The 22585-nt window shown below is 39.5% G+C and overlaps 1 long non-coding RNA gene across 1 annotated transcript in view; it reads left to right on the forward strand.

The window, feature by feature from the left end:
- Positions 1-22585, forward strand: part of LOC140534578 (uncharacterized) — a 108539-nt gene that overhangs the window by 38972 nt on the left and 46982 nt on the right. The window lies entirely within an intron of this gene.

Genomic DNA, 22585 nt, shown 5'->3' on the forward strand with positions numbered 1-22585 from the left:
TTTCTTTTATAGTTGTTTTGTATATTCTTGCCTCCTCTTCCTAAGTTTTTCTGTTTCTGTTAAATCCCTGCCATTTTTTATCTTTTATCATGTCCATTTTTACATGAAACTGTCCTTTGCTATCTCTAATTTTCTTGTTATACCTATGTTTTCTTTTCTTGAGGCTACACATTTTTGGTTTATTCAACCTCTCTCTTTGCGATGTCTTTCTGAGTTAGCTTCCTGTATCAGTTAACTTCCACTGGGCACGATTGTGTTTGTCAGTGTCCCTCCTGAAATGTGGCCATGAGAACTGAACCCAACTCTTCAGGAATGGTTTGACCAGGGCACAGTAGGAGGATTCTCTCACTCTACTGGTCCTGTGTAGTGGATTTGTATTACTATAACATCTGATTGCTCTAGGTTTTTGACGGCCATCTCACATGAAGCTTCAGCTAATTTAAAGATCCAAGTCACTTTCACAGGAATCATTGTGTAGTTAGATTTTCCCTGTCTTCTTCCAAAGTTAATTTTTAAGAAAATATTTAACTGATGTCTTTTGTCTTTATAGAGTACTGGACTTGAAGTTAAGAACACTTAGGGTTAAGTCCTGCTTCAGATACTTAGCCTTCCCTCTGTTGATTATCTCCAATGTGTCTTGCCCATGTCTTATTTGTATATAATTATTTGCATATTGTTTTCTCCATTAGACAATGAGTTCCTTTAGACTGACCCTGGGTAAATCACTTAGCTATTCTCAGTCTCAATTTCCTCATCTGTAAAATGAGGGTTATAATAATACCCACCTTATAGCACTGTTGTTGTGATGATAAAAAAATAATATATTATAAAATACTTTGCAATACTCAAAGGACTATACAGAATTTATCATTATTATTATTCTCACAGTATTTTCAATTCCCCCTCTCTTGTTAAACTTGCCCCAATTACAAAACAAAAACAATTAGGACAGTGATGGCATCTGATACTGTACATAGCATCCTTCCCAAGAGGTAGTATACCTAACTCTCTGTCATGGGAAGATAGGTATGCTTCATTGTTGTCTCTTCTCCTCCTCTTTCTCCTCCTCCTCTTCTTTCTCCTTCTCCTCCATTTTCTCTTCCTTCTCTTCTTCTCTTCCTACCTAGTATTCAAGTTTTTTCTAATAAGATTTTCAATTACATTGTTGTAAGCATCATCATATGGTCTCTTGTATTGGCTTTTTTGGCTCATAAATCTTTCCATGCTTTGATGCATTCCTTATATCTATCCTTTCTTGCTATGAAACAATATTCCATTATATTCATATGCTGTAGCTCTTTTTTAAAGCTATCTTACAATTGATTATATCCACTTTGATTCTTCTTCTTTCCTACCACTTCGAGTGCTGGTGTATATATCTTGATATATCTTGGACATTTGTTAATGTCTTTGACTTTCTTGGGTTATATTCCCAATATTGGAGTTTCTGGGTCAAAGGCTATGGATAGTTTAGTCTTTGTTCTTGTGTAATTCCAAATTAATGTCCAGGATGATTAGACTAATTCTCAGCTCCACTGATAGATTTTGAGTGTGTCTATCTTCCCACAGCTCCTCCAATATTAACTTTCCATTTTTTGGTCATCTTCACCAACTTGTGATGTCAGACAAGTAAGCATAGCCTCTTTCACCTTCTTCATATACTCAATGGGGAATCTTACAACTTCCGAGGGTTGAACCTCAGTGGGTTGTTACCGAGGTCAAATGAGATCATGGATACAAAGCTCTTTGCTTTGTGTCATATAAGGAATTTGATGGGATACCTTCTTTCCCTGGTTTTTTCCAGGCAGTTTATGTAGTATTGGAATTAGTCATTCTTTAAATGTTTGCTAGAATTTGCTTATAAATCCATCTGTTCCTGGTGTTTTCCCCCACTTTTGGAGTTCATTTTTTACTTACTCAATTTCTTTTTCTAAGACAGGGTTATTTTAGTGTTCTATTCAGAATGGAAAGAAAGCTAAACCTCCCTGATGAAGTTGGAAGGAAGAAAGCAAGTATTTATTCAGCACCTACTATGGACCAAGCACTGTACTTAGCACTTTACAAATATTATCTCATTTAATACAAATATTACAGATATTATCTCATTTATTTGGAATCCTGGGATCTGAGGCTGATCCCATGTCTGCTCTCTGTGGGATCTTGGGTTAGTCATTTACTTTTAGGTTTCTGTTTCTCCATCTGTAAAATGAAAGAGTGGGACTTGATGTCCTCCAAGTTCCCTTCTAGCTCTGATGATCTCAGAGCTGGGATGGACCTAGAGAGGTAGTCCAACCAATTTATTTTACATTTGAAGAAACCAAGAACAAGAAGGGGGAAATAACTTGCCCAAGGTGGCATAGGTATTAAGTGATATAGCCAAGATCTGAATGCTTACCAACCCTCTGATGCCAAAGCCAATAGTTATTTTCTTCCATTATACCATCTTGGTGAATTAAATAATCAAAAAAAGAATTTATTAGGCTCTTGATATGTGGTAGGTACTGTTCTAAGTGCTGGTGAGATGAATACAAGTAAGCAAGATAGTCCCTACCCTTAGGACGTTTATGTTTTAATGGGGAAGACAATATCTAAATATACATAAAACCTTAAAACTCCATGGAGATCCTGGGGGCACTTTGTATTCCCTCACAATAGTTTTACCTGGTACTTTTTGTTGAGATAATTAAAAAGACAAGACAAGCATCGTCTTCCTTGCAACCTGAAGTTTAATCTAAGACACTCTCATGTTTCATAGAAACATCACTTGCCTGATGAGTTTTCACCTTCAACTGCTCAATAATGATAGTACCTTTAGTATGAGTGTGATGATAACCAACATTTATTCAGCACTCTCAGATTTGCAAAGTGTTTTACAATAATGATTACATACTAAAATTTGTGGGATACGGCCAAAGCAGTACTTAGGGGAAACTTTATATCTCTAAATGTTTGTATCAATAAAAGAGAGAAAGAACAGATCAATGAATTGGGCATGACACCAAAAACAAAACAAAACAAAACAAAAAACCAAAAACAAAACCAAACCCTAGAAAACCAACAATGGAGAAGAAATAAAAACAATTATTAGGAGCTATTTCACCCAATCATTTGCCAACAAAACTGACAATCTAATTGAAATGGATGAATGTTAATAAAAATAAAAATTACCTGCATTAACAGAACAGGCAATAGAACACTAAAATAACCCTGTCTTAGAAAAAGAAATTGAGTAAGTAAAAAATGAACTCCAAAAGTGGGGGAAAACACCAGGAACAGATGGATTAATAAGCAAATTCTAGCAAACATTTAAAGAATGACTAATTCCAATACTACATAAACTGCCTGGAAAAAACCAGGGAAAGAAGGTATCCCATCAAATTCCTTCTATGACACAAATATCAAAACAGAGAAAGAAAAGTACAGACCAATTTAATCTAATTAATCTAATGAATGAATAATGATTAATAATCTAATGAATCTAAAGGCAAAAGTTTTAAATAAAATACTAAGAAGGAGATTACAGCAATATTTCACAAAGATAATACACTGTGACCAGGTTGAATTTATACTGGGAGAGCAGGGTTGGTTCAATATTAGAAAAGCTATAAACATAATTGATCATGTTAATAGTGAAATCAACAAAAAACATATAATTATTTCAATAGATGAAAAAAACACTTTTAATAAAATACAACACCCATTCTTTTGAAAAACACTGAAGTGTATAGGAATCAATGTGCCTTTTCTTAAATGATAAGTAGTATCTAAAATCAAAAGCAAGCATTATCTTTAATGGGATAAGCTAGAAGCCTTTCCAATATGATCAGGGTGAAGCAAGGATGTGCATTATCACCAGTTCTATTCAATATAGAACTAGAAATAGTAGCTATAGCTGTAAGTCAGTATGTGACTCACAGAGAGATATGTTTCTATTTGAGTTTGATACTACTAGGGTAGAGGATCTCTAAGGACTTTTCCAATTCCAAATCCTATTATGATTTAGATAGAGTGTAAGCTCCTTAAAAGCAGATCAGTTTTTGCTTTTGTATCTCCAACTCTTCTACCTTTCAGTTTTTTTATTCACAGTCTTGTAAAAATTGATAGAAACTTATGTGGACATTTTGATCATCATCATCCTCATCATTATCATCATTGTCATCATCATTTACGATTTCATCCCAGTAGGGAACTCTGGTGAGGAAACTTTCTCTGCCAGTGCAGATTACTTCCTGCTCTGCCATTTAGAGTGCTAGAGTTGCCTGGGAAACTGAGCAGAGACACAGCCCAGGGTCATGTGGCCAAATGTGTCAGAGGTGGGACTTGACCCAGGTTTTCATGATTCTGAGCTTGGTTCTCTTATCCAATGTGCCATGACTACCTCTGGCTTGCATTAGTAGTAGTAGTGGTGGTGGTAATGGTGGTAGTGATAGTAGTAATAGTAGTAGTAGTAATAACAAGAATAGAAATTTTTTTAAAGAGTCTACTCCTCAAAAAAGTTCTGACTTTTATATCCATTGCTGTTGAATCAGACAGATCTTTCACCTAGGTTGTGGATGTCACAAAATAGAGAATATCTCTCTAGCCTTTCTTTTTCTTGCAGAATGTCAAACTAGTGGAAGGATGAAAAAGTGGTCTTTGGGTTTTCCTGGGACTGAGTGAGATCAGTCATGGCTTCTGAGCTGCAAGGTGTCTTGGAGGTCCTCTAACCCCATGATTTTATAGACCTGAGGCACAGGAGGTTAAGTGAGTTGTCCAGGGTCATATAGCCAGTAAGCATCTGAGGTGGGGTTTGAACCTGAGTCTTTTGGAATACCTAAACTTCCTGAAGGTTAGCATTATTAACCATTACACTATGCTGTCTTTTAGTATTCTCCCCATAAAAGACAGCTGGGTTCTGAATTGGGACACTTGAGTGGATGAACAGGGCGTAGCCCAAGATCATAGCCACAGACCTTTTTTCATTCAAGGAAACACATGGTTCTTTCCCCACTCTTTGGAAATGGGAGGGCTTAAGCTGATCCTTTGGAATCCACCCCTATTCCTTTTCCACCTGTTTGCAGTTACTGTCACAGGAGCGTCATGTCTCTTTCTTCCACAGCTGCAAAACAATTTTCCGTCTAGGACAAAATGAGTTCTTTGCTGTGTCAGGGACACTTCAGGATGTTCAAAGTCCGCTGTTCATTTCCCAATGTGTTTCTCTTCACAGTCTGTAGAGTTTTTTGCTTGGTGATCTGGAAAGAGATCTTCATCAGCATCTGGACTCTGTCTGCTGGTGAGACTACATCGGAACTCTGCCAGCCAACATAGGCCCATCCTTGGGCTTGAGTCTTTTACTGATCAGCCATCTTCTGCTTTAGTAACTGTGGTTTCTCTTTTTTTAAAAATTATTTTATTTGTTTTCAGTGCTCTACAATCGCTTCCATATAACTTGGATTTTTTTCCTCTTCCTCCCCCTCCTTCCCCCCTCCCTCCCCCATCCCTCCCTGAGAGGGCATGCAATTTTATATAGGTTCTACACATAAATTCCTATTAAATACATTTCCACCTTAGTCATGTTGTATAGAAGAATTAAAATGAATGGGAGAAATCATAAAACAAACCAAAATGTAATACAAAAGACATTGATCTGCTACATTCTGCTATCGAATTCTACAGTTCTTTCTTTGGATGTGGAAGGCATTTTGCCTTAAGAGACCACTGGGAATTTTTTAAGTCTTGGCATTGCAATGAAGTTCCAAGTCTACCAGAAAAAATCCTCCCACACTGTGTACAAAGTTGCTGTGTATAAAGTTCTCCTGGTTCTGCTCCTTTTGCTCAGCATCAGTTCATATAAGTCTTTCCAGGCCTCTCTGAAGTCTTCCTGTTCATCATTTCTTATAGCACAATAGTATTTCATTACATTCATATACCAATTGTGGTTCCTCTTTAAGAAAGTACATGCAAGAGGGAATATACACAACTTCGATGGATGGATGGGGGATTTTTTGATATGCTCACATCTATGGCCCTCTGAGGGAATGAGCTTCTTTACTGGTCTGACAGACGAACTAGGGAAATGACAGTGCTCAACATTTTAATAATATGTGTGCATATTGTCAAATATTCCTCTCCCATTCTTTTCATGATGCCATTGGCTCTCGATGGAGTCACAGGAATAATGGAGGTATGTATTGTAAATGTCGCCTCTATATAGAGTTATAGAATGTTAGTGATGGAAGGGAGCTTAGAAGATGAAATATTGCAATGAAGAATTTTAAAGCCAGGAGGTGTGTATTTGTCCTTTGTTGCCAAAGAAGACCATGCCATCAGAGAAATGATGACATGACTTGCACTTGACTTTGTTTTGAGTGAGGGAGGGCTGTGTAGGTCACCAGCCTCACTTCTCCTCCAGAGCCATCTGAATCCAGTGACCAGATATTCCTTAGGATGACTGGAGATGACCCAGGATGAGGCAATTGGGGTTAAGTGACTTGCCCAAAGTCACAGAGGTACATCAGAACAAGAGATTAGCTTAGAATGTCAGAGTTGGGAGAGACATTAGCACAGGAAATGCCAGAGCTGGAACATTAGAATTTAGAGATATAAGGGACCTTTTTGCACAGAATATCAGAGCTAGAAAGATCTTTAGGCTCTAGAATTTTGGAAAAGGGAAGGAGTTTAGAATGTGGGATAGCAGAGTTAGGAAGGACCTTACACTATAGAAAGCAGAGCAAGGAATTTCAAATAGAGAATGCTAGAACTGGGAGGGACTGTAGCATTAAGAGTGTCAGGGATGGAGTGGGGTGAAGCTTAAAGATCATATTGACACCTTATAGACCAGGAGGCAGTAAGGCTCTTGCTAGGCAAGCAGGGCAGGGCAAGGGAGAAGTTTTCCCTGTCTACCATCTGTTAGCTTCTTATTACAACTAATTTTTCTTGATAACTAGGTACTGAACTCCATTGTTTCTAAGCCGCCAGAGGACTGCAGGTGTTGTTAGAGCATGCTAAATTTAGTCCTCTCTATATTGAGCGTGCTGGAGCAAAACTCCCATCACCCCACCCTAGTTTTGTCTCTGGGTGTGCTCGGCAGTGCCTGAACAATCACATGTCCCGTCTAGACTTGTGAAACTTTGATTTGTTTCCTAGAGTCAATGAAAGGGGAAATTGCTTTTTCATGGATTCCACCTTTTAAAAAATTTCTTTGGGTTTTCCATGATGGCAGGTCCTATTCTACTCCAGCACCTCCTTCCCCCCAGGCATTATGCTGGGCTGGGATTGTCTCTTGGGAGCAGTTCCTGGTGCATGAAACCTAGAATCCCAGAAGGCTATAAAATTCAATGACATGTGGGTTTAATAATGTCAGGGGAAATGTTCAGTTAATCCTTGCTAGCGTGGGTGCACCTAGGATTCCAGAGAGCCAGATCCACAGAGTACTAAGAGGAAACAGAAAACTGGTAATTATCTGGTGAATTTGAACCATACAGAAAGCCAAACTCAGGGTTTCAGGCCAAGAGCAAAACTAAATAGTGGCTTTGGTGGGGAGGCAGTTCTTCTCCATCCTCCCTGACCCAGGAGAGTAACAGGGGGGTGGGAGCTGAAGATGTGGAGTCCCTCCCAGTTACAGTGGAGAAAGTATTGAATCTGGCTGCAGAGAAATCAGACTTTGAGTCTGGCTCTCACACTGTCTCATTCCTTCCCCCTTGTATTTTATTTGTATATATCTTGTTTTGACATATATTGTTTCCCCTGAGCATGTAAACTCCTCAAAGGCAGGTACCAGTTCATCTTTGTATTTTTATCCTAGCATCTGAGTGGTATGTGGCATTATGGGTATACAGCTGACTTAGGAGTCAGGGCAATCTGGGTTCAAGCCTTGTCTTCTGACACATGCAGGCTTTGTGACTGAATAAGTCACTTAATCCCTAAGTGCTCTGGGGAACTCTCAGACTCTAAGTTATGGAGAAAGTATATGCGTTCATCCTTTGTTGCCAAAGAAGACCATGCTATCAGAGAAATGATGGCATGACTTGAACTTGACTTTGTTTTGAGTGAGGGAGGGCTGTGCAGGTCACCAGCCTCACTTCTCCTCGAGAGCCATCTGAATCCAGTGACCAGATATTCCTCAGGATGACTGGAGATGACCCAGGATGAGGCAATTGGGGTTAAGTGACTTGCCCAAGGTCACACAGCTAGTGAGTGTCAAGTGTCTGAGGTGAGATTTGAACTCAGGTCTTCCTGACTCCTGCACTATCTACTGCGCCATCTAGCTCCCCCATGGAGAAAGTATAGACCTGTGCTGAAAAAGGAAGTTTCTCATTGAGAGCTCTTTATGCTGACCAAATCACAGGTCCGGTTTAAGAAAAAAAAAGCCCATCATTTGGAACAACATAGGTGCTTAATAAATGTGAGTTGTTGATCAGTGCTAATCACCACTGGCAAGTTATTTTGCCCCTTGACTCTCAGTTTGCTTATCTGTAGAATGGGAAGAGGGCTATTTATAATCCTTACCTCCCAAGTCTGTGGTGAGGAAAGCATTTTGTAACAATAACAAAGGGCTACATAAATGTAAGTTATTATTACCTATATTTTAAACAGCAGTATTCTTCCTGTATGGCTATGAATTGTGGACCAGAAAAATAAAAATGACCGGTGAACCACAGTGAGTGAGAGAGAGAGAGAGAGAGAGAGAGAGAGAGAGAGAGAGAGAGAGAGAGAGAAAGGGAGAGAGATGGATGGTGTCTTTATTTAGGCTGCAACAAATTGCCTTGGATGACATATTTAAGAGAAATATGAGAGTATGGCATACTGGGTGAGAGTAGTGACGTTCTGACCAACGTCCCAGCCTCTAGTCCCTGGAAAAAGAAAGATTTTATGAAGAGTCTTCCCATGTAGAGCAGCTGGTAATCTCTGTCATGTCCCTGTTCTCCAGTTTGCTACGCTAGAGACTTTGGGGCATTTTTCCTTGAGTGACATCTGGAATTATCTCTTTTGGCTGAAATGGGTTATCTTGATCTCAGTGGGGGAGCTCATTCATTCTGTATTGTCTGGTATACATTCTATATATATGTGATCCAATTTCTGCTTTGTTATCAACTTGGATAAGTGGTTTTATCTGCTATTTGCTATGCGTGTTCATTGTGAAACTTGCATTTGGTGGGAAGTGCGTCAAACCTTGGATCTATAGCTTGATTCCCTATTAAAGGACAGCAGTCAGGAGTGCAGCCTATATCCTTTCCAATCCCTCCTTTATACCTGATTTTCCTAAAGATTATTTCTTACCATATCACTGCCCTACTCAAGAAGTCCCACTGACCTCTTCTTAACTCTAGTATTAATCAGTCAACAAGCCTACTTAAGTATCTACTGTGTGCCACACACTATGGTAGGGGCATGAAACAATGCTTTTCCTCAAGGACCTTACATCCTATCAGAAAAATACAAACTCCTTTGTTTGACACTTAAAGCTTTTGCACAATCTGGTCATTGCCTATCTTTTCAGGTTTATTACACATTCCTCTCCTTCATACATTCCACATTCTAGCCAACCAAGCCCACTTGCCATTCCCCATACACAGTCTTCCATCTCCATGCCTTTGTACAAATTGCTCCCCCATATCTAGAATGTGCTCCATCTTTATATCTGCTTTGTAAACTATTAGATTCTTCAAAACTCAGCACCAGTGGTACCTCCTACAGGAATTCCTAGATGCCTATTAACTGGGGAAGAGCTAAACAGATTGAGATTAGTGCATGAAATGGAATAATAGTGTGGCATAGTAATGGCCAGTATGATGCATACAGGGAAATATGGGAAGACTTATATGAACAGATGCAAAATGAAAAAAACAAGGAAACAACAGAAAAAATTAATATGGTCATGGAAATAGAAGGAATAGCAATAATATAATTAAAAGTAAAAGCTGGAAAAGGATAATGACTAAGCTTAGTTCAATGAAGATGATAGAGATAATAGAAGGTGGCTTCCTAAACTTCTGTAGGGAGTGTGTGTGGGTGTGCTTTTCCATGTAGGTGATGTGTCCACGTGGGTCCGTCTAGTTGTGGCTTTCAGGGAGGTAAGAATAGATACCCTTAGAATCTCTTCTCTTACCTTTTTCAAGGGAGATTTTGATTCTTGCCGGGAGAAGTAGAAGGTTAGGACCAAAGGCTGACCACTCTGTCTTCTTCAGATAGAAGACATCCAGGTTAGAATTATTGCTATCTGCTCCTTTAAATATTGTTAGTCTTGGGGAAACAATTTTTAGGTTTGAACTGTACTCCTGAATGTTATATCTTAATAGAGGAATAAGGGCCTCAAGCTGTATATTGCCCTTTTCACCAAATACCAGTTCCACAATGGACACATCTGGCAAATAGCGAATAAACTCATTTATCCAAGTTGGTGGCCAAGCTGGTTGTTGTCCTTTGTTCTCGAAGAGGACCAAAATGACATCACCATGATAAAGTCAAGTTTCAATGTGTCCAACTGTGGCTGATCAGACCAATGTGAGCTTGGATGCTCTACCACAGGTTGGGCACAGATAGTCTGTGAACATTTGGGGTGGATACTCCAAATTTGCTCATCCTACGTTTCCTTTGTGCTGTTTGCTCATAGAGCACAGCACCCTTTCTGATATGGGCACACCATACTGAGTGGTCCTGATGGCAAAGTAGAAATCAGAGAAAGCATAAATAGGAAAAAATATGCTAAACAATATATAGAGTAAATGAGTTCTCCCATTGGGAGCAAAATAACTCAGTTCAACCAAGAGAGAATCCAAGATCTCACCAAAGAGAAAATTCCTCAGTCTGTAGTGTAGCAAGTGGGGATTAGCGACTTTGGAATTGCCAGTTACTCTACATGGGAAGACTTTTTTAGAGTCTTACTTCCTCCAGGGACCTGAAGACAGTATGGAATGTCAGGATTTCTTTCTTGAAATGAGAAACCTGAGGAGACCAGATCTCTTTTCTGTCTAGTTCTTGCCAGCTCCTGCTACCCCTCACACAGGCTCAGTGAATTAACATCAATCTCCATCAATGAGCTTTGAGCCAAGCTCATTCTTTTCACCTTCTTTCCAGAGGTGGTGGATTATACATACCGAACACTACATGTTTAGGCAGACTTTTTCAAAATGTTGGCTAGTTTCTTAAACTTCTCTCCTAATCCTTAAAAACTATTCTTTCAGGGATGATTAGGTGATGCAGTGGACAGAGCACCAGCCCTGGTGTCAGGAGGAGTCGAGTTCAAGACCAGCCTCAGACGCTTGACACTTATTAGCTCTGTGACCCTGGGCAAGTCACTTAATCTTGATTGTCTCATAACAGCAACAAAACATTATTTCTTATAATGGTTATTCTCTTGAAAGAAGAGAGGGAGGGATAAACTAGGAATTGTAGGTAAAATACAAATATAATTAATTGATAAAAATTTATTTTAAAAGGAAAAATATTGCTCTAGAGTAATGGTATGAGAGAAGGGAAGTGGAGGGAACAAACATTTATCAAGCACTTAAAAAATATTATATAATTTGATCCTTACAACAACACTGAGAGATAGGAACTATTATGATCCCCATTTGATGGTGGAGAAAACCTAGACAGACAAACAGTAAGTGACTTGCCCAGGATCATAAGGGTGGTGTCAGAGACTGGATTTTAAATCAGATCTTCCAGACTCCAGGTCAGCACTCTATCCACTATGCCACCAGTCTTTCAAAGTTGTTTTTCTTTGTAACATTGTAGTTACTGTATGACTTGTTCTCGTGGTTCTGTTCGCATCACTCTGCATCAAGGCATACAAGTCTTCTCAAGGTTCTCTGACACTTGACTGGAGTCAGTGAAATTTCAAAAGCAAGAAAGAACAAATTTACAGCTCATACGTTCTTTCACTATTCCTCCAATATTGAGTGACTTAGAGGAAGTTCCTTATCATGTTGAATTGTTGTTTGTCCTTTGTTCTCAAAGAGGACCATGACATCAGGGAGGTGATGCCATGACATGCAAATGAATTGGGTTTAATTGAGGGAGAATTGTGTAAAATCACCAGCCTCACTTTCTCCTCCATAACCATCTGGGTTTAGTGGCAAGATACACACATCAGGATGACTGCAGATGGTTCCAGATCATGTTGAATGGACCCCTTGTGGAGCTCTTAGGGTTGTCTTAGAGACAAGAATGGCACAGGAAGAGAGGACATGGCTAGGTGAATCAATGAAGGGACTCCCCACCTTGGTGAATTCATGAATCCATCTAAGTACTGAAGGATCAAATTGATGGATTCCATGTTGCCTGGGAGCCAGGGTAGAGGACACCCTTTTTCTATTTCCCTCTTCTCTACTAGATCCATCCATGAGTACTCTGGAGCATTGTAAGAACAGCTCCTACATAATATCTAGAAAGAAGAAATTAGAGCTATGGGGATCTGCAGATTGCTTCAGCCCCACTTCCTTCCCATCACTTGTACTGAAAAAAATAATGGTATAATGGATTGTGCTGAGCTTGGCAAAAGGGCTGTCAAATAATCAGCTTTAGCACCTTGAATGGAACAAGTGTTTGTTTAATAGAGTTGAACTGGAGCCATTGAGGAGCACCTCCTCTACTGAGGGAAATCAGTCAGCATTTATGAAGTCCTTACTATATACCAGGCACTGTGATAGGTCCTAGGATTGGTTCTGTGAGGATGAGATGAGGAAACTCTAATCAGTTCAGATCCACATCTTCTCCAATTCATATGCCGAGAGTCATGCAGTCATTATGTGTCAGAGACAGGACTTGATCGCAGGTCTTTCTGGTGCTGAGGACAGCTCACTAGCCATTATACCACACTGTCTCTCCAACAAAGAGAATATAGACAACAAAAGTAAGTAATCCTCACTCTCAAGGAGCTCATATTATACCAGAAATGAAATACCAAAAGGACAGAGACAAGATCAGTTCAATTGAACTCAAATCCACATAGATTCAACTAAGCACCTACTAGTTCAAAGAGATAAAAATGAACCCCTCCCTGTACTGCCCTCAAACAGCCTGTATTCTATGGGGAGGGGAGGGGGGAACAGGGAAGAATGGTAGCAAGGATGACATGCTTACAGAAAATTAGACTCAAAATACAAAAAAAAAGTTAATATCAGAAGGATATTAGTAATTGAAGGGATCAGGAAAAAAACTTCTATATGAAACCTGTCAGAAAACAGAAGAATGAAAAAAAACCTCTCAACTAACCAGAGGTAAGATGTTGGTCAAATCATCTGTCCTTCTTGAGACTCCATTAGCTCATCTGTGAAATGAGAGGATTTCCAAGAGTTGAAGAATGCAAGAACTCCAAGGGACCTTCAAGACTAAAACTAGCTTCTGACAATTGATTTGAACATAAATATTAAAACTCCAGGGATGCATTTTTCTATTTAGATGGTCTGAGACATCATTTTATTGGACAAAGACTCCCCCCAATTTCACTCGGACCTATTATTTCCTCAGTGTAAGAAGCTCCCATGGAGGAAAATCCCTCCACTGATGCAGAACGGCTACTTTTTTTGGGGGGAGGGGGCTTTCTTTACATCTGCAGCAAATTGACAAAGTTCCTGGAATACAGAAGATGCTTAATAAATGATTATTGATTTAACTTCTTCTATAGGTTATTGTGTGAGGCTTTAAGAGGTGAAGTAATTTACCCATGTTCACACAAACAGTATGGGTCAAACAGTAAGCCCACAGGCATTTATTAAGTACTTACTATGTACCAGGCAGTTAGGTGGTTCAAGGGATAGAGTGCTAGACCTAGAGTCAGGAAGATCTGAGTTCAAATGCTGCTTCAGACACTAGCTATGTGACCCTGGGCAAGTCACTTCACCCTTGCCTCAGTTTCCTCATCTGTAAAATGAGCTAGAAGAGGAAACAGTAAATTGTTCCAGTATCTTTGCCAAGAAAACCCTCAAATGGGGTCACAAAGAGCCTGACATGACTGAAATGACTCAAAAACAACAACGCTATGTATCAGGCACTATGTTAAGCACTGGGAATAAAAATAGACTGTCCTTGACCTCACAGAACTTTTGTCCTAATGAGGAAAAACAATGTGTGAAAGGAAGCTGTAAAGAGAAGGCTTTCAGTGGCAGGATCTGAACTCAGGTCTTCATAACACTAAGGTGGTCCTTTGGTATCATCTGCTGCCCCTTATATATAGAATATCCTCTGTTTACTTGGAAGCAATGGAGACACCTTTAAAATCTGAAAAATGACAGTTTGAGCTTGTTACCTTGTCACATATATGTCTTTTTACAACCCTGGGTGACTGTACGAGCTGGCATCGCCCTCACCTCTGACTCAGTGCCCACATATTTGTCTCACTGGTGGGGCCTTTTGGCCAAAATATTAGTTCATCTAAGTCAACTTTTAAGCAGAATGCCTAGCCTGAAGTTGGCACCTACATTCATGTATCATCCTTTCTGTATTCCAAAGCTGTCTGAGACTTATTTGATTAAGCATAAAAATAACTCTGTAAATGCCATTAGTGGTGCTGATGAATATTCAGTGCCTGGTCCTTTGCATTGGGATTCAGGGAAGCATTGTTGGACAGTCTGTGAGTCTTTCCTCTTGTAAGAAACTGATTGTGTTCTCTGGAGTCTGGAGGAATTATTTTCATATTGAGAATTTTAAGGGATTTATTTTTTCCATTTCCCATTCAACAGAAAGGAAACAGCTGGTAATTTTGTGAATGCTTGTCCAGTTTTTAGTTGGCTATACTACAATCTCCTTTTGCTAATTTGGTTGAGTTGAATATTTTTTTCAAACTTTTCTTGTTAGAGCAGGTTAGAATTAGTAGACAATAAATGACATTTCCTTCTCAAGAGTGGTGAAATTCAGGTTCTACTTTATCCTACTTTTTCTTCTGAAGTAGCAGCCTTTCTTTGATAGTTTTCCTCTGTCCCATGTGATTTCTTCCATTCAGCAGTCCTTGAGTTTGAGCAGAGCTCTTGACTTCATTCATTCCACACATATTTATTAAGCACCTCCTGTGTGCCAGGTAAAAGACAGTGTGGTGGTGTATGGGATGCCAAAACGCATTGCATGGGATGCCAAGATTCAGGCCAGACTCAGGGTCAGAAAAATCTAAATTCAAATCACATCCTGATTGTGTGATCTTGGGCAAATCACTTAACCTTTCTGTGCTTTGGCAATTTTCTAAGATCTTAACTTACAGAACAGGTGTTGATCTGCATTGATAGAGGGAGTTTCTTTTTTGGGAGTTCTGTGTCCACAAAATCACAGGTCCTAACCAGGCACAGTGCTAGGTACTGGAGATGCGGAGACAAAGCAAAACAAAATGAGCTCCAAATGAGCTTTCATTCAATTGGGAGAAACAACATGACATAAATAAGAAAATAAAATTCTGGGGTGAGGTCATTAACAGCTGGAGCTGGGAGATCAAGTCTGTTTATTGATTGATCAGAAAAGGTCTCTAGTAGAAGCTGACATTGAAATAGAGCTTTGGAGAAAGTGAGGAATTTCAAAAGTAAAGGTGAGGAAGATATGTAGAGACCTTCCATGACAAAGACTTAGAGATGGAAGAGGGGACATGGCATTCAAGGAACAGAAAGTAGGGGGATTTGGCTGACATGTAAAGTACTTGAAGAGGAATTGGATAGTAATGTATAACAAATAAGCTTGGAATGGGAGGCTGACTCCATATTGTAGAGAACTTGAAATGCTCAACAATAGCACTTGACTTTTTTCTTTGAAGAAGAAGGAACCATTGGAACTTTTTGAGTAGTGGACTACTGGATTGGCATTACACATCTGTTTATGTTGCACAGAGGGAGACCAATTCTTTGTGCCCAACTGTGAATGTTTTCTGAATTTATCATCTTTCCTTGATAAGGAGAAAGGCTAGGGAAAATCTTTGTGACTCTGGTTTTCCATCTGGAGTGTGTTTGTAGGAGGGAACACTTCTTTCCCAAACCAGAAAAGGGAGAATTATAACACAAGGCAAACTTGCCCACTTATAGTTGGGGCAACTTAATATTCCTTCAGGCTTTTGCAGACATTCCTCTCCCCCACACCTAGAATGCACTCCCTGCTCACCTCTACCTCTTAGCCTCCTAGGATTCCTTAGAAGCTCATTTTAAGTGCCATGATCTACACTAGTCCTTTCCTGATTCCCCATTTGTTGTCGTTGTCTCTCCACTTAATGCTGTATGTACTTATCTGTCAGTTCATTCCATGTCCCCCACCCCCAGTAAAATGTAAATTGCTTGAGGGGCAGGGAGTAGTTTTCTTTGCCTTTTTATGTACAGTCCCTCACACAGTGATATGTACTTCATTGGTATTTTAACAGTTCCATGCTGAATTGGATGGGAAGTTCCCTCCCATTCTTGTTGGAGGGGTGTGTGTGTGTGTGTGTGTGTGTGTGTGTGTGTGTGTGTGTGTGTGTGTGTGTGTGTGTGTGTGTGTGTGTGTAGTGGGGGACAGCTTGGATCAGAACCAGATGACTGCTAAGGTTTCTTCCAGAGCTCAGGGTTAGAGTCTGAGCCAGGGGCTCTGTCCTTTCTGTCTTTGACATCTCATTTCACCTTGCACATGATGGAGAGATATTAAAACAGCTGCACTCATGGCTCCAGTCATGTGGTTAACCAGGTTGAATAAATTGTTCATTGATGGGAAGTAAATTATTCCTCTTCAGGGACCCTGGCAGCTGTTGAGATTAATCAGTGATTTTCCCTAGAGTTCTAAACAGCCCTCTGGTGCCCAAAAAGAAACCAGTCACCTTCCACCAAGGGACTCTTCACCCCCACTGCTTCGAGAACCAGAGCATGGAGGCAGATCAGGCAGCAGGCAGTGTCTCCTTCACTGGAATGAAACTGGGTCATTCAACTGATGACAGCCAATGTTAACTTCCTTCTACCATGGTGACCAACAGGAGATGTCATAGCCCTCTTTGGAAACTGTCACCTGTTTCTATGTCTCCTCTTCCAATCCATCTAATTATACAGCTCCTGTCAAGTCATCTCTTTGCTCAAAAATCATCAAAGTCTCTCCATTGGCTATTGAGAAGAGAGCATACTCCTTAGGCTAGCATCTGAGGTCCCATCTAATTGAGAAATCACCCATAATTTTAATCTTCTCTTCTATTTCTGCCTTATTAAGATGCTGTCAAATTGTACTGTGTCACATTGTCCCTTTGGCACTCTTGTTTTCCCACCTCAGCCCCTTTGCTCATCCTGTCCCCTCTGATTGAAAAACTTTCTTTATTGCCACCTATCAAATCCAACCAATCTTTCAAAGCATAGCTCTAATGCTAAATTTTAGGTGGCACAGTGATTACAGCACTAGATTTGGACTCAGGAAGACCTGGGTTCAAGTCCTGTCTCAGATACTTGCTAGCCGTGTGACCCTGGGAAAATCACTTAAACTCTCTCAACCTCAGTTTCCATGTCTGTGAAATGGTGATTAATAATACCACCTACTTCCCAAGCTGGTTGTGAGGATCAAATGAGACAACATATGTAAAGTGCTTTGCAAACCTTAAAGTTGAATGCGAATCTTAGCTATTCTCCCTGAAGAATTTCCTGAGCCCTCTCCTCATAATGGGACAGTTAGATAATATAATAAATAAGAGTGCTGGACCTAAAGTCAGGAAAACTCATCTTCCTGAGTTCAAATATGGCCTCAGACTAGCTAACTAGTCTGCAGATCACTTAGTCCTGTTTGCCTCAGGTTCCTGAGCTAGAGAAATAAGTGTCAAACTACTCCAGTCTCTTTGCCAAGAAAATCCCAAATGGGGTCATGAAGAGTTGGACCTGACTGAAACAACTGAACAACTCCTCATGATGTCCAATAAATTGATAGCTCCCATTTACAGAACTCTTCAGGGCTTACTAAATTTTTTAAATCTATATCTATATATCTACACACACATGCACACACATGAATGCCTCACATGATTCTTACAATAGCCCTGGAGAAATGAGTTCTTCAACTATTACTATCTATATTTTACAGATCATTGGCTCATAGATTTAGAGGTGGGAGGGACTTTAGAAGTCATTGATTCCAACTTCCTCATTTTATAGATATGGAAAATGATGTTACATTGGTGAAGTGACTTTCCCAGGGTCATACAATTAGTAAATGTTTGAAACAGGATTCTACCCCAGTTCTCTTCTGATTCCAGGTCCATCTGTCTATCCATTATGCTATCCAGGTGCATGGTGGTTGAAATTAGATGGTATGTAAGGTTCCTTCCAGTTCAACATCTTGTTACAATCAGAAGTAACTTCACTTTTGCAGGCTCCAGTTTCTTCTTCTATAAAATGATAGGGACTGAGTCTAAAGACCTCTAAGGTCTTTTTTAGCTTTAAGCTTATGACCCTATTATCGCAAATCACTTCACCTCTGTATACTTCAGTTTCCTCATTTGTAAAGTGAAGGGAGGGGTTGGTGGGCTAACCCAATAACATGCAAAGTCCCTTCTAGATCTAAATCCATGATTCTATGATCTAAACACTACTCAAAGGTATAGTGCATAAATGAAAGTTACAGTGTAGTCCCTGTTGTCTCTAAGGGCTCTCTAGCCTAGCTGGGATGACAGGTTTAACCTACATGACAATCACCTGGGGAAGCAGTAGATGGCTAGTACAAATAAATGGTATAGATACTCAGTGGAGAGAATGATACTTGTGAGTTGGGGTGACCAGAGAAGGAGAAGATGTGATGCGAGCTGGTTTTGAGGGAGGAGGATCTGGGTAGTTAAGGTGAGAAGGTTTTTTGTGGCAGGAAGGAGTAGGAGAGAAAAGTTTGATATATATATATACATATATGATCTATTCCAGGAACAGTGGGAAACTAATCTGGCTGTAACAGGGAATTCCCATGCAGAATCCACTTTGTCCTTTATGTTTTAGGTAAATGTGTATGTTGCTGAATGTCCTGGAAAGAACGAATGCTTAAAGTAGGTGCTGAAAATTGTTTGTGTGATCAGATGGAATCCTGAATTGAATAAATATGGTATCATGCAGGATGAATTAGAAGGATGCAGAGGTCAGAGTTAGAAAAAACATTTGGTAAGAATTTCTGCAAGAATCCCAGCATAGAATGATAAACACCTGAAGGATATTGGTGGAGGTAGGAATAGAAAAGGAGGGAGGACCCCAAAGAGATCAAAGAAAGAGGAAAAGGGACAATACATACAAAAATATTTGTAGCAGCTCTTTCTGTGGGTGCAAAGAATTGGAAACTGAGGGAAGCAACAGGGAAGGGCTGAGCAAGTTCTGGCATATGAATGTGATGGAATAATGTTCTGCTGTTAGAAATGATGGAAGGGGTTTCAGGGAAACCCAGGGAGACTTATATGAACTGATGCAAAATGAAATGGGCAGAATCAGGAGAACAATTTAGACAGTAACAGCAATATTGTAATGATAATCAACTTAGGAAGGCTTAGGAACTCTGATCAACAGAATGATCCACCACAGGTCTAAGGGACTCATGATGAAACATGCTATACCGAGAGAGAGAGAGAGAGAGAGAGAGGAAGAGAGAGAGAACGAGCAAGAGCGAGTGCACTGAGAGACCCAGAGGGCAGACTGAAGCATATTTTCTTCTATTTCTTTTTTTTTCTTTTTCTCCTTGGATTATGACTAATGTAGAAACTTGTTTTCACATTTATAATGGTGTTCTTTCACCTCACCCTCTCATGTGGGGAGACTGAACAAGCTATGGTGTATGAATATGATGTTACTATTGTGCTGTAAGAAATGATGGAAGGCATGATTTCAGAAAAATCTGGGAAGACTCGTATGAACAGACAGGAGGGGAGGGAGAGAATTTGGAATGCCAAATAAAACAACATTGAATAAAAAAAAAGAAACGAAGGGACTGATGTAAGACATATTATAAAGGAAGAATCCACAGGACTTGCTGAGTACATATGCTGGGTAGTGATGGAGAAGAAGGAAACAGAAGTCACTCTAGCATTTTAGGGTGATATTAACAAAAACAAAAAAAGAGAAATAAAGAAGGGAAACAAATTGCTTGTGTGTGTGTGTGTGTGTGTGTGTGTGTGTGTGTGTGTGTGTGTGTGTAGGGAAACAGGGTTAATTTGGTTTTAGACTTGTTTAATTTAAAGTCATAACAGCCCATTCAGATTGAAATGCCCAGGTGGTGATGGTATAACTGGAGTTTGTGGAGACAGGATGACATTTTTGTGAATCTCTTAATAAGAGTTGACATTTATTGAATGCTTTAAAGTTTATAAATTACTTTATACACTTGCTTTCATTTGATCTTTACACTTATGCTGTATTTTTGACAGGATCTGTTATTTCAATTGAGTAAGGCGTTCCAGTGAGGAAATGCCCTTTACAGAAACAGATCAAGCCTTGTTTCTGCAATTTATAGTCTTAAAGATCGGCCAGGGGCATTGAAAGATTAAATGACTTGCACAGTCACTTAATTTTGTTAAAAAATTAATTTTAATCCAGGCTACTCTGACTCTATGTATTATTCCATGCTGCCTTTTTAGATTGTTTTATTATTCCCACTTTATAGATGTGAAAAATGAGGTTCAGGAAAATTAAAAGTGACTTGGCCATGGAGATACAGCTAATAAACATTTGGGATAGAATTCAAGTCTAAAGCTTCTTGACCCCAATGTTCAGTGCCCCACTTACTTTTTACTTATATAGAAATAGTATTGGCATATCTATGTTTTCTGTCTTTTCCTTGGGCTGAGTTGATTACATTCTCATGTGTGGTTTGAAATGCTATTGGCTCCAAATTGTATTTGTTTTGGGCTGCTTAGAGCATTGTGCTAATGAGTCCCAGGTCATGGTTTGATCACCATATGGGCCTGGTGAGTTTCATGCAGAGAGAAATCCTGCTCCACAGGTCACAGACTTTGCCCTGAATCCCATTCACTTGTCTTGAAAATATTTACCATTAATCCTAAGGGGACTGAGTGAGAAAGTGTGAATAGTTGAGCTCAATTCATCATGGCTACTGGAAAAAAATAGCCAGCTTGGGTCAGTTGGATTGTCAACATATATGAAAGCAATTCTCTCATTTATTTGTATGGAGAATTACATAAGAACCAGCAGATGAGGGGGCAGGTGCCTCATAGTTCAAGGTAAATTTTTTCCAAGCGGGCAGCATCTGCCTGGATGACTTCCTGCTATAGTAATCTATGACATCTTTTCCTCATGGACCTGTGATCCTTCAGATACCCTGACATCGCTTTGGAGAGAGCATCATGAGGCTGAACAAATGCTGGCACTGGAGTTAGGAGAAATGATGGGAAGTTAAATTCTACCTCTAATGCTTACCACCTATGTGACCTTTGTCAAGTTACTTGACCTTCCTGGGTCTTGGTTTCTTCCATAAAATGAAAGTTGGAGAAGAGAGTCTTTGAGGTATCTTGCAGCTTCTAAAGTAATGACTGTGCCTCAGTTTCTTTATATGTAAAGTGAAGGGGCTGAACCAGATGGCTTTTGATGTCACTCCTAGTTCTAAGTCTACAACCATGACATTTCTAGACTTCAGTTTTTGCATCTGCAAAATGAAAGGATTAGAGTCAGACTTCTGAGAGTCCTTTCAGTTATAAATCTATGATCCCATGAAATTTCTCAGACAAGATTTTGGTCCTTACCAGGGTCAAATTTTTCTCTGGATGTTTCAACTTAGAGCAGATTTATCTACATTTCTGTTTGCAGTGATTATTTCAGCTTCTTCAGAATTTCATTCATAGGTTGAATCAAAGAACATTTAAAAGTCAGTTGTTACCAACCATCATCCTTTATTAGATCTCACAGAGTTATGAACTCCCCAAACAAATACATTAGACAGATGATCTCTAACTTCTATCCTTCCTAGGGTTTTCAGACAGTAAACCATGAAGTTGGCAATGTATTTCTATATAATCTAAAACCCGAGGGTATGTTAACCTTTGTGCCCACTAAACAACAGAACCCTTTGGGGATGATAGATTTACGTGATTGCTGAGTAGTGAGAAGCACCAACCTCTAGACCTGCATATATGTGTTTAAAAGTCCTGATTCATTACTACTAATGAATCTAAACTTCAATAGTTCAAGAAAACAGTGACCAGTTGGTCTTATATAATTTTCCAGGAAATAGGATTCCTTATGATCACCTTTTGGAGTTTTCCATTTGGCACGAAAAGCTCTTCATGTGGACTTTTCCCAGGAGCATAAGAGGGCTCAGGGAAGATTGTAGTCCTTTTGTCTTCTCCTGCATCATAACAGTGATACCCATAATAGGAAATAGTGTTTATCATCAAGTGCTGGCACTGTAACATGAGTGGGCATAAGGACAAGAATGACAACATGGGCTGAATGGTTTTCAATGTTTTTGACTGCCAAGGAGACCCCACTGGTTTTATTTATCTTGGTGGATTGAGTGCTTTTTGGGAGATAACCACCATGACTTCAGATATCAAAATTCGCATATAGAAGGTGTTACTTCAAGTTTTGAATGATGGTGTTGCAAACAGAGTATGTGGGGCACTTGGCTTTGCTGTATTTGGATAGATGGTTTTCTAAACTTCTAACAACAGACTTTGAAACTAGAAGGCGGTTAGAGTTGTTTTACATCATTT

Source organism: Notamacropus eugenii, chromosome 3 (genome assembly GCF_028372415.1).
Source record: "Notamacropus eugenii isolate mMacEug1 chromosome 3, mMacEug1.pri_v2, whole genome shotgun sequence".
In the NCBI taxonomy this organism is placed as follows: Eukaryota; Metazoa; Chordata; class Mammalia; order Diprotodontia; family Macropodidae; genus Notamacropus; species Notamacropus eugenii.